Raw genomic sequence first — 7,666 nt, 5'->3', positions numbered from 1 at the left:
CAACTTCTTTAATACTGTGAAAAGCGACGTTTCGGTATAGATCCTTATACCGTTGTCAAGCAAGACTGACAACGGTGTAAGGACACAATTTTATGGATAACAACTTCTTTAATACTGTGAAAAGCGACGTTTCGATATAGATCCTTACACCGTTAAGGTATAACGGTATAAGGATTGATACCGAAACATCGCTTTTTACAGCATTAAAGAAGTTGTTATCCATAAATTGTGTCTACTTTGTCATCCATCAACTTCTAAGTAATGCCTATCAAACAATTCATAATAGTTGCTGTTTACATAAATAAACAACATTTATTACTGCAACATGTACGAAGTTTTTGGATTTGTTCCATGTAAATTATTGTTTTCTTTTTATTCATGTTTGTAAAGTTGACTACAAGAGACCTCACTATTACACAGAATATGGTAATGATTGGTGAAATTCTTTGTTTGTCTGTCAAATTCCATTTTTCTGTCCCTGATCGCTTCGCTAACCCTGACTGCTATAACTTCCACTTGTGGTCTGTCACATCCTTTGATGTGTAGCTCCGTAACCTTCGATGGCTTCATTATCACATTGCTTTCCATATCTAGATCTTCCAATCTTCCATGTGATGAATGTTTAACAAGGTCATTTATTACAAGGCACTTAAACACTGTTCCTTAAAGCCTTTTATGTTATTGATTGGAGTGACACTAGGCTAGAAGAACATATAATTTTCCTATTAAGTGAGCTAGGAGCATTTGACTTTCAAATCTATATTTTTTTTGTGGATTACACATGTGATTTGACCCGTGAAGATCTGTTAGAATAGGTCGCCAGCAACCCATGCTTGTCGTTGGGCGACTTACGGGATCGGGTAGTCGGCTCGCTGACTTGGTTGATGCATGTCATTGTATCCCAATTGCGTGGATAGATGCTCATGATGTCAATCCCTGGATCGTCAGGTCCAGACTCCAGATTATTTACAGACTGCCGTCATATAGCTGCAATATTGCTGCGTGAGGCGTTAAACAAGAAACATACAAACACACACGTGATTTCCAAAATCGATAGTACTGTATAATGGGACGAATGTCTTTTAAAACATTAGCGGCAGAACAGTAACCTCTATGATTAACATTGTATACAATGAGACTCACCAAGAATGCAAGTTCTGTAGCATTCAAGGAGAAATGTTAAGATGGAAACTGATTTCAATTTTGCTTTCACCTTTTGTAGACAATGGGGCGGTCGGGTAGCCTAGTGGTTAAAGCGTTCGCTCGTCACGCCGAAGACCCAGGTTCGATTCCCGACATGGGTACAATGTGTGAAGCCCATTTCTGGTGTCCCCCGCCGTGATATTGCTGGAGAATTGCTAAAAGCGGCATAAAACCATACTCACTCACTCGTAGACAGAGGAAATTAGGTTTATAGATGTTGTAACCTTTTCAAGAGCTGAAAAGTAGGATTAAGGTTTCTGAAGAACAAACACATTTGTTATGTCCGGTAATTTGCATCGTATACTGTTCTTACACTTAATATGGAGCCGTGGTGTAGTCCCTGTTTCCTGTATGAATTAAAACAGTAAGACAATAGACTAGTTTTTCCTCTTCCCTGGTGTGTTCCGAATGCATGAAACTCTCTGGACACAAATGTTTCAAGTTTGATTTTTCTTTTGATCTTGCTTGGTTTAATGTTATTTGATACACTGTTTACCTATTACACTGCTCAAGTCTACAGTGCTGGTAGCATAACCCTTGTTCACACTAGTCTCCTCTCGGCGTCTTAGCTAACCTGACCATGCTTAGTTTAGACCTATGTCTTCTGTCCGCTTACCATGAACTCTTGTACTGCTTGAATCTGACAAACATGCTGTAGCCATGAACTCTTGTACTGCTTGAATCTGACAAACATGCGTTAGCCATGAACTCTTGTACTGCTTGAATCTGACAAACATGCTGTAGCCATGAACTCTTGTACTGCTTGAATCTGACAAACATGCTGTAGCCATGAACTCTTGTACTGCTTGAATCTGACAAACATGCTGTAGCCATGAACTCTTGTACTACTTGAATCTGACAAACATGCTGTAGGAATTTCACCAAGATTGTTTAACGCCACACTACACTATTCTATCTTTGTGACGGCGGCCTGTTAAACAATCGAGTCAAGACCAGTTACAGTTATTGATATAGTGAACAATGATCCATGTCATCGGGGTACCATGGACATGCTGTTAGTTTACATAACCAAGTCTGACAACATGATCCATGTGCTGGGAACATATTTCATCCTGAAAACCCACGAGCACACAACCAAGGGACTGCTGGAAACCTTAATATCAGGTATGACAATTATTTTACGTTATTTTTTAGATTTATGATAGCTTTGTACATTTGTGGGTCGGTGGGATAACCTTGTTGTTAGAGTATTTGCATCATCAAAGGCCTGCAGTTGTTTCCCGACATGGGTACAATGTGTGAAGCCCATTTCTGGTGTCCCCCGCCTTGATAGTGCTGGAATATTGCTAAAAGCAGCTTAAAACCATACTTGGGGCGGTCGGGTAGCCTAGTGGTTAAAGCGTTCGCTCATCACGCCGAAAACCCGAGTTCGAATCCCGACAAGGCTACAATGTGTGAAGCCCATTTCTGGTGTCCCCCGCCGTGAAACTGCTTGAATATTGCTAAAAGCGGCTTAAGACAATACTCACTCACTCACTGTTTCTTTTGTCGTTTGGAATGGGTGTATAGGGTTAAATGAGAAACATTTTGTGCTGTGAGACAGCACGTGTGTGAATGTAGTATGTATGTTTTGAATGGTCCGTGCAGCAATCTAACCCTAGTATATACCGGCAGTAAACATGACATTCATTTGAGGTTTGCAATCATTTACATAGAAATTCCTAAATAAAACCTATGAGCATGCTAAATCTTGTCAAAGGTTCATTGAAGTTGAACAAAAACTTGGTTATATCATAAACATGATTTGTTAAAAGTATAATGGTCATTTGTTAATTTAAGATCTAAACTTTTTCTATTTTCTTGTGTCAGTGGAATTTCAATACATACTTGCCATTGTTTTCTCTTTCCAGATAGATGATAGGTGTGTATTGTGGAGGTGGGCTGACACAGATGTGGCAGTGATAGTTAACAACACACATACACACCTCACAACAGTACTGGGTGTTCAACATGTATCCCAGAGCATCAAGAAATGCCACAAATGATGAAACACAAAGTGCAATACACAAATCTAACAATCTACATCAACAATGTCAGTCTTAATTGTTTCAATAGTAACAATCATGGTGGACCAAACAAATACTTGCCCAAAATATCCTTTTAAACTTTGAATGTGGATGAAAAAGAAATTGCAAACTTGACAGTGGCAGATATTGTGTTTGATGTGTTAACTTTGTAGACTGTTAACTACGGTAGAACCGGGGCAGTGATTGTGAAGAAGGAGTGGTATACACTAGAGGGAGGATTTATGAGTATTTGGGTGGCCTATTCAGGATGCTGTACCTTGAGAACTAATCACTGGTTACTCCGTGCAGGTGATGTGTTCGGACACTTTCATGTGCAACAGTGATGTGAATTTATGTGCAGGACTTTAGCAGTTTACTGGAGTAGTTGCTGGGACAGGCATCACACCATCTTTTGATTATCCAGTGCCGTGTGTTACATCTCCAGTTTATTATGATAAATACCCCTGGACCTAGTTGCCACCATAGCTTTGTTTTCAACCCAATTCAAATAGCACAGTGATAGAATTATCTATCTCATCTAATTACTCTAGTGAATGAGAGAACGTATGTGCTGGGTTAGTGATAATGTCAAGGTGTGGCGGCGAGTGGGTCATGGATGCTAATGTTGATGCAGTGGAGACCTAACACACTGGATAAATGAGCAAGGCATCATACCTGCTAGAAGCTTTATAGATACATTGTATTGGTAGCGTATAATTGTTGTTGTTGTTGTTATTATTATTATTATCATTATTATTATTATTATTATCCGTCAGTCTGTACAGGATGAGCTGTGTGTGAAGTGATTGAATGTTTTTGACTGAGCTATTGAGTGATGGAAGTCATGGTTTGACTTGTCTGTACAGGACTAACGAGTGCACCACACATTTGTTTAGCATATACTGAACAATAGATTTGGGACCATGAATATTTTTGAAGATGCCTTTTTGTAGTAATCTCTGAACACATAAAATTAACCAAAACATATTCAGTCCCTAACGTTTTTTGTTCAGTACCTCGGTGTAAGTTGCCATTCAAATTGTTTGGTGTAAGTTTCTTTGAAACAGATAGATCTTATCTTTACTGTTTTGTACTAAATGTAGACAGATATTAAACACAACATAATTCTTGGTGAACATTATTCAATATTGTCACTATTGCAGGTATTATTTGCTCGTATATATTCAGTAACAACATTCGCTGGGTGCAATATATTTAAGACAGTTGTGTAACGTGTATACTCAGCCCTGGTATAGTGACATTTCAAAACACCATCCTTTCGTAATCTTTCAAGGCTAGTGAATGTTTTGGAACTGCTTTTCTTGTCGAGTTACCTCCCTTGTCGCTGCCCTCGATATAAATATTGCTTGCCTGAGTCCATGTACAGCGGTATCATTGAATCTGTTAGATAGAGTAATGGATACAATTTTGATTTTATGTTTTTCCCTCACGATGTTTTTTGTTGTAATGATTGTCAGTATATAGTATAGTTACAGAGCTTTTAAGTAGAAATTCGCTTTTAAGAGAAACAAATCAACAATAACATGTCAGCTCATGATCTGGGAATGTTTTTAAGTGATTGTAAGGTGGTGATGTTTACGTGCACTAATATTGTACCTAACAAACCAAGCAGACGAACTTTGTGTGTGTGTGTGTGTGTGTGTGCGTGCGTGCGTGCGTGCGTGCGTGCGTGCGTGCAGTGTGGACTTGGCAATTCACCCTTTAGTAATTGTGTAATGTATTGCTATGAGTTAGAACTGTTCTTCAGCAACCAATGCTTGTCGTAAGAGGGTGATTAACGGGATTGGGTGGTCGGGCTGACTTGGTTGATGGATGTCGTCGTATCCCACTCGCGTAGACCAATGCTCATGATATCAAGCTTTATTTACCACCGCTATGTAGCTGAAATATTGCTGATTGCAGCGTTTATCAACAAAGAAATGTATTTTACAGTATATCCTATCACCAATAATATATCTTGGCGTAGCTGAGGTGATGAAACGTACTCATGTGAACCCTAACCCTGGATCTAAGTATGTAAACAATAAATGACGATCCTGTAATATTTGATTATGTCGTTGATGTACATATCTCTGGTAACTTTGTGTTATAATAATTATTTTGTGAAATGAGCATGTTCATATAGTCCTGAGGTCATTGTTAAACCGCTGTCATGTAATCGTTGAATCGGTGACGGGTCGTGGTTTGCGATTTGACGAACGGATTGTCTTATATGTTTGAATTGTGACAAATTGTCAGGGCATGCTGGTAAGTGTGTGCGGCCAATATCAGTCACTTGACACCTTCAGATGAAGTTTGAGCTATATATATATGTGATTGCTGCCATGTGTGTGTCCTAGAGACTTGACCCGTTCTCCGAGTAAATGGTCCACAAGACATGCCAGACATTAGGTGCCAGACATGTGTCCTCTGACTAGATCCATGTCTTCCGGTATAAAACATTGAACATGCCCCAGACGACATGTGATTCTGTGACAAATCTGCAGCTGGAAGGCTGGCTGAATGATTGAATGATTGAATGATATTGTTTCTCGCTCAGATATTCCGGTACAAAACATTGAACATGTCTTACATGGCCGTGTGACAAAAATAGGTTGCTCGCTGTTTCTCACTCAGCTATGTGCTGGCTGTCTCGGTGTGTTTTTGGACCCGGCAATGATCATTGAATTTTGCACTATGGGCTGTTCATGTGCCTTATCAGTGTTCGATTCCTTAAAATAGGCAGCTATTCACAGAGCTTTTTGTCTCTCACGGACGTACATTGTGTTTTGTCAAAGGGAGGGATAGAATTTGTTTCATGGTGCATGAAAGTATTTATTTTGTGTTTATAAGAAAATATTATTCAACGTGATCTTCAGTCGCAAAAACTGTTTCTGAATCTGTTCAGTCGGCAGATGAGATAGGAAACTTACGGAGATGTTCCTTCCGGCTGGAACTTTCAAAGACCGCCTCTGGTCTAGTGGTAGAGAGTCCGCCTTGAGAGCGAAAGGTCCGGGGTTCGATCCCCAGACGCGTCATACCAGAAAGACTTTAAAAGGTGGTACCCGTTGTGAGCCTGTCTGGCGCTGGCAGTAAGGGGCTAAAACAAGGACTGGTCGGCTCGGAGTCGGCATACTGTGTCTGGGTGGGGTGTTCATGTTAAACTTGCGGCATGGTATCTCCGTGGGCTACCTCTATAAATTTGGCATTAGTCCGCGCGCGCGCGCACGCACGCACACACACAGAGGCGCTATATAAGTGCAATGATATTGAACGCGACGTTCAACCCCATTTCACCTCATCCCGAATTTTCAACCTTCATATTTGAAGGATCACAAGGCAAAAGAGGCGATACAGAGTGCTTTTAGAAGAATATACGACAACAAAATAGGTATTTTTTGTTCGTTTCCCAAGGTTCATGGAAAATAGGTTGGACACTTTAAATTTTTTGATAAAAGTTTCAGTTTTGTCTTTCGAAATGTTCGCGAGACAAAACTTTCCCTCGGGTTTGGCGTTACATGTAAACAGTCCTTGGTTTATCCTTTACCTCATTCCCCCCATCAATATTTTATCACCAACCAAACAAGTGCTAATCCGTGTGATTTGACATCATGTCAGTCGGCCATATGTCGGTGCTTTGTACATACACTAGTATCAGTTATGTGGCGTTCAATATGTTCCTTTGAAAATTGCCGTCAATTTTGTTCAATTATTTCCATCTATATTCCCCACATACGGAGACTGATGTAGTTCACAAACACACAGACAGACAGAGACACACTTACAAAGAGAGAGAGAGACAGACACTTACACAGAGAAAGAGAGAGACACACGGAGAGTCAGTGACGGAGAGAGACACACACAGGCAGAGAGACAGACACACTTACACAGAGAAAGAGACAGACACACAGAGAGACAGTGACGGAGAGAGACAGACATACACACAGAGACAGACACTTACAAAGGGAGTGAGACAGACACACTTACACAGAGAAAGAGACAGACACGGAGAGGCAGTGACAGAGAGACAGAGACACACTTACAAAGAGAGAGAGAGACAGACACTTACACAGAAAGAGACAGACACACGGAGAGACAGTGACAGACACTTACAAAGAGAGAGAGACAGACACTTACAAAGAGAGAGAGAGACAGACACTTACAAAGAGAAAGAGACAGACACACGGAGAGATAGTGACGGAGAGAGACAGACATACACACAGACAGAGCCTTACAAAGAGAGAGAGAGAGAGAGAGACAGACACTTACACAGAAAGAGACAGACACACGGAGAGACAGTGACGGAGAGAGACACACTTACACACAGACAGAGACACACTTACAAAGGGAGAGAGACAGACACACACAGAAAGAGACAGACACATGGAGTGACAGTGACGGAGAGAGACAGACACAGACAGAGACACTTACAAAGA

At 40.6% G+C, this 7,666-nt stretch overlaps 1 long non-coding RNA gene across 1 annotated transcript; it reads left to right on the top strand.

Annotated features, from left to right (window-relative positions):
- The first annotated feature begins 929 nt into the window (after positions 1 to 929).
- Positions 930 to 6,945, top strand: LOC124145194. Its single transcript, XR_006862524.2, has 3 exons — positions 930 to 2,328; positions 3,075 to 6,621; positions 6,660 to 6,945. It is a non-coding gene; the product is annotated as an uncharacterized LOC124145194 (long non-coding RNA).
- The last annotated feature ends 721 nt before the right edge of the window (positions 6,946 to 7,666 follow it).

The sequence above is a fragment of the Haliotis rufescens genome, unplaced genomic scaffold (assembly GCF_023055435.1).
Source record: "Haliotis rufescens isolate VD_foot unplaced genomic scaffold, xgHalRufe1.0.p SCAF_5, whole genome shotgun sequence".
Classification (NCBI taxonomy): domain Eukaryota; kingdom Metazoa; phylum Mollusca; class Gastropoda; order Lepetellida; family Haliotidae; genus Haliotis; species Haliotis rufescens.
Note: the sequence above shows the minus strand (reverse complement) of the source record. Positions and strands in the feature narration are given on the sequence as shown.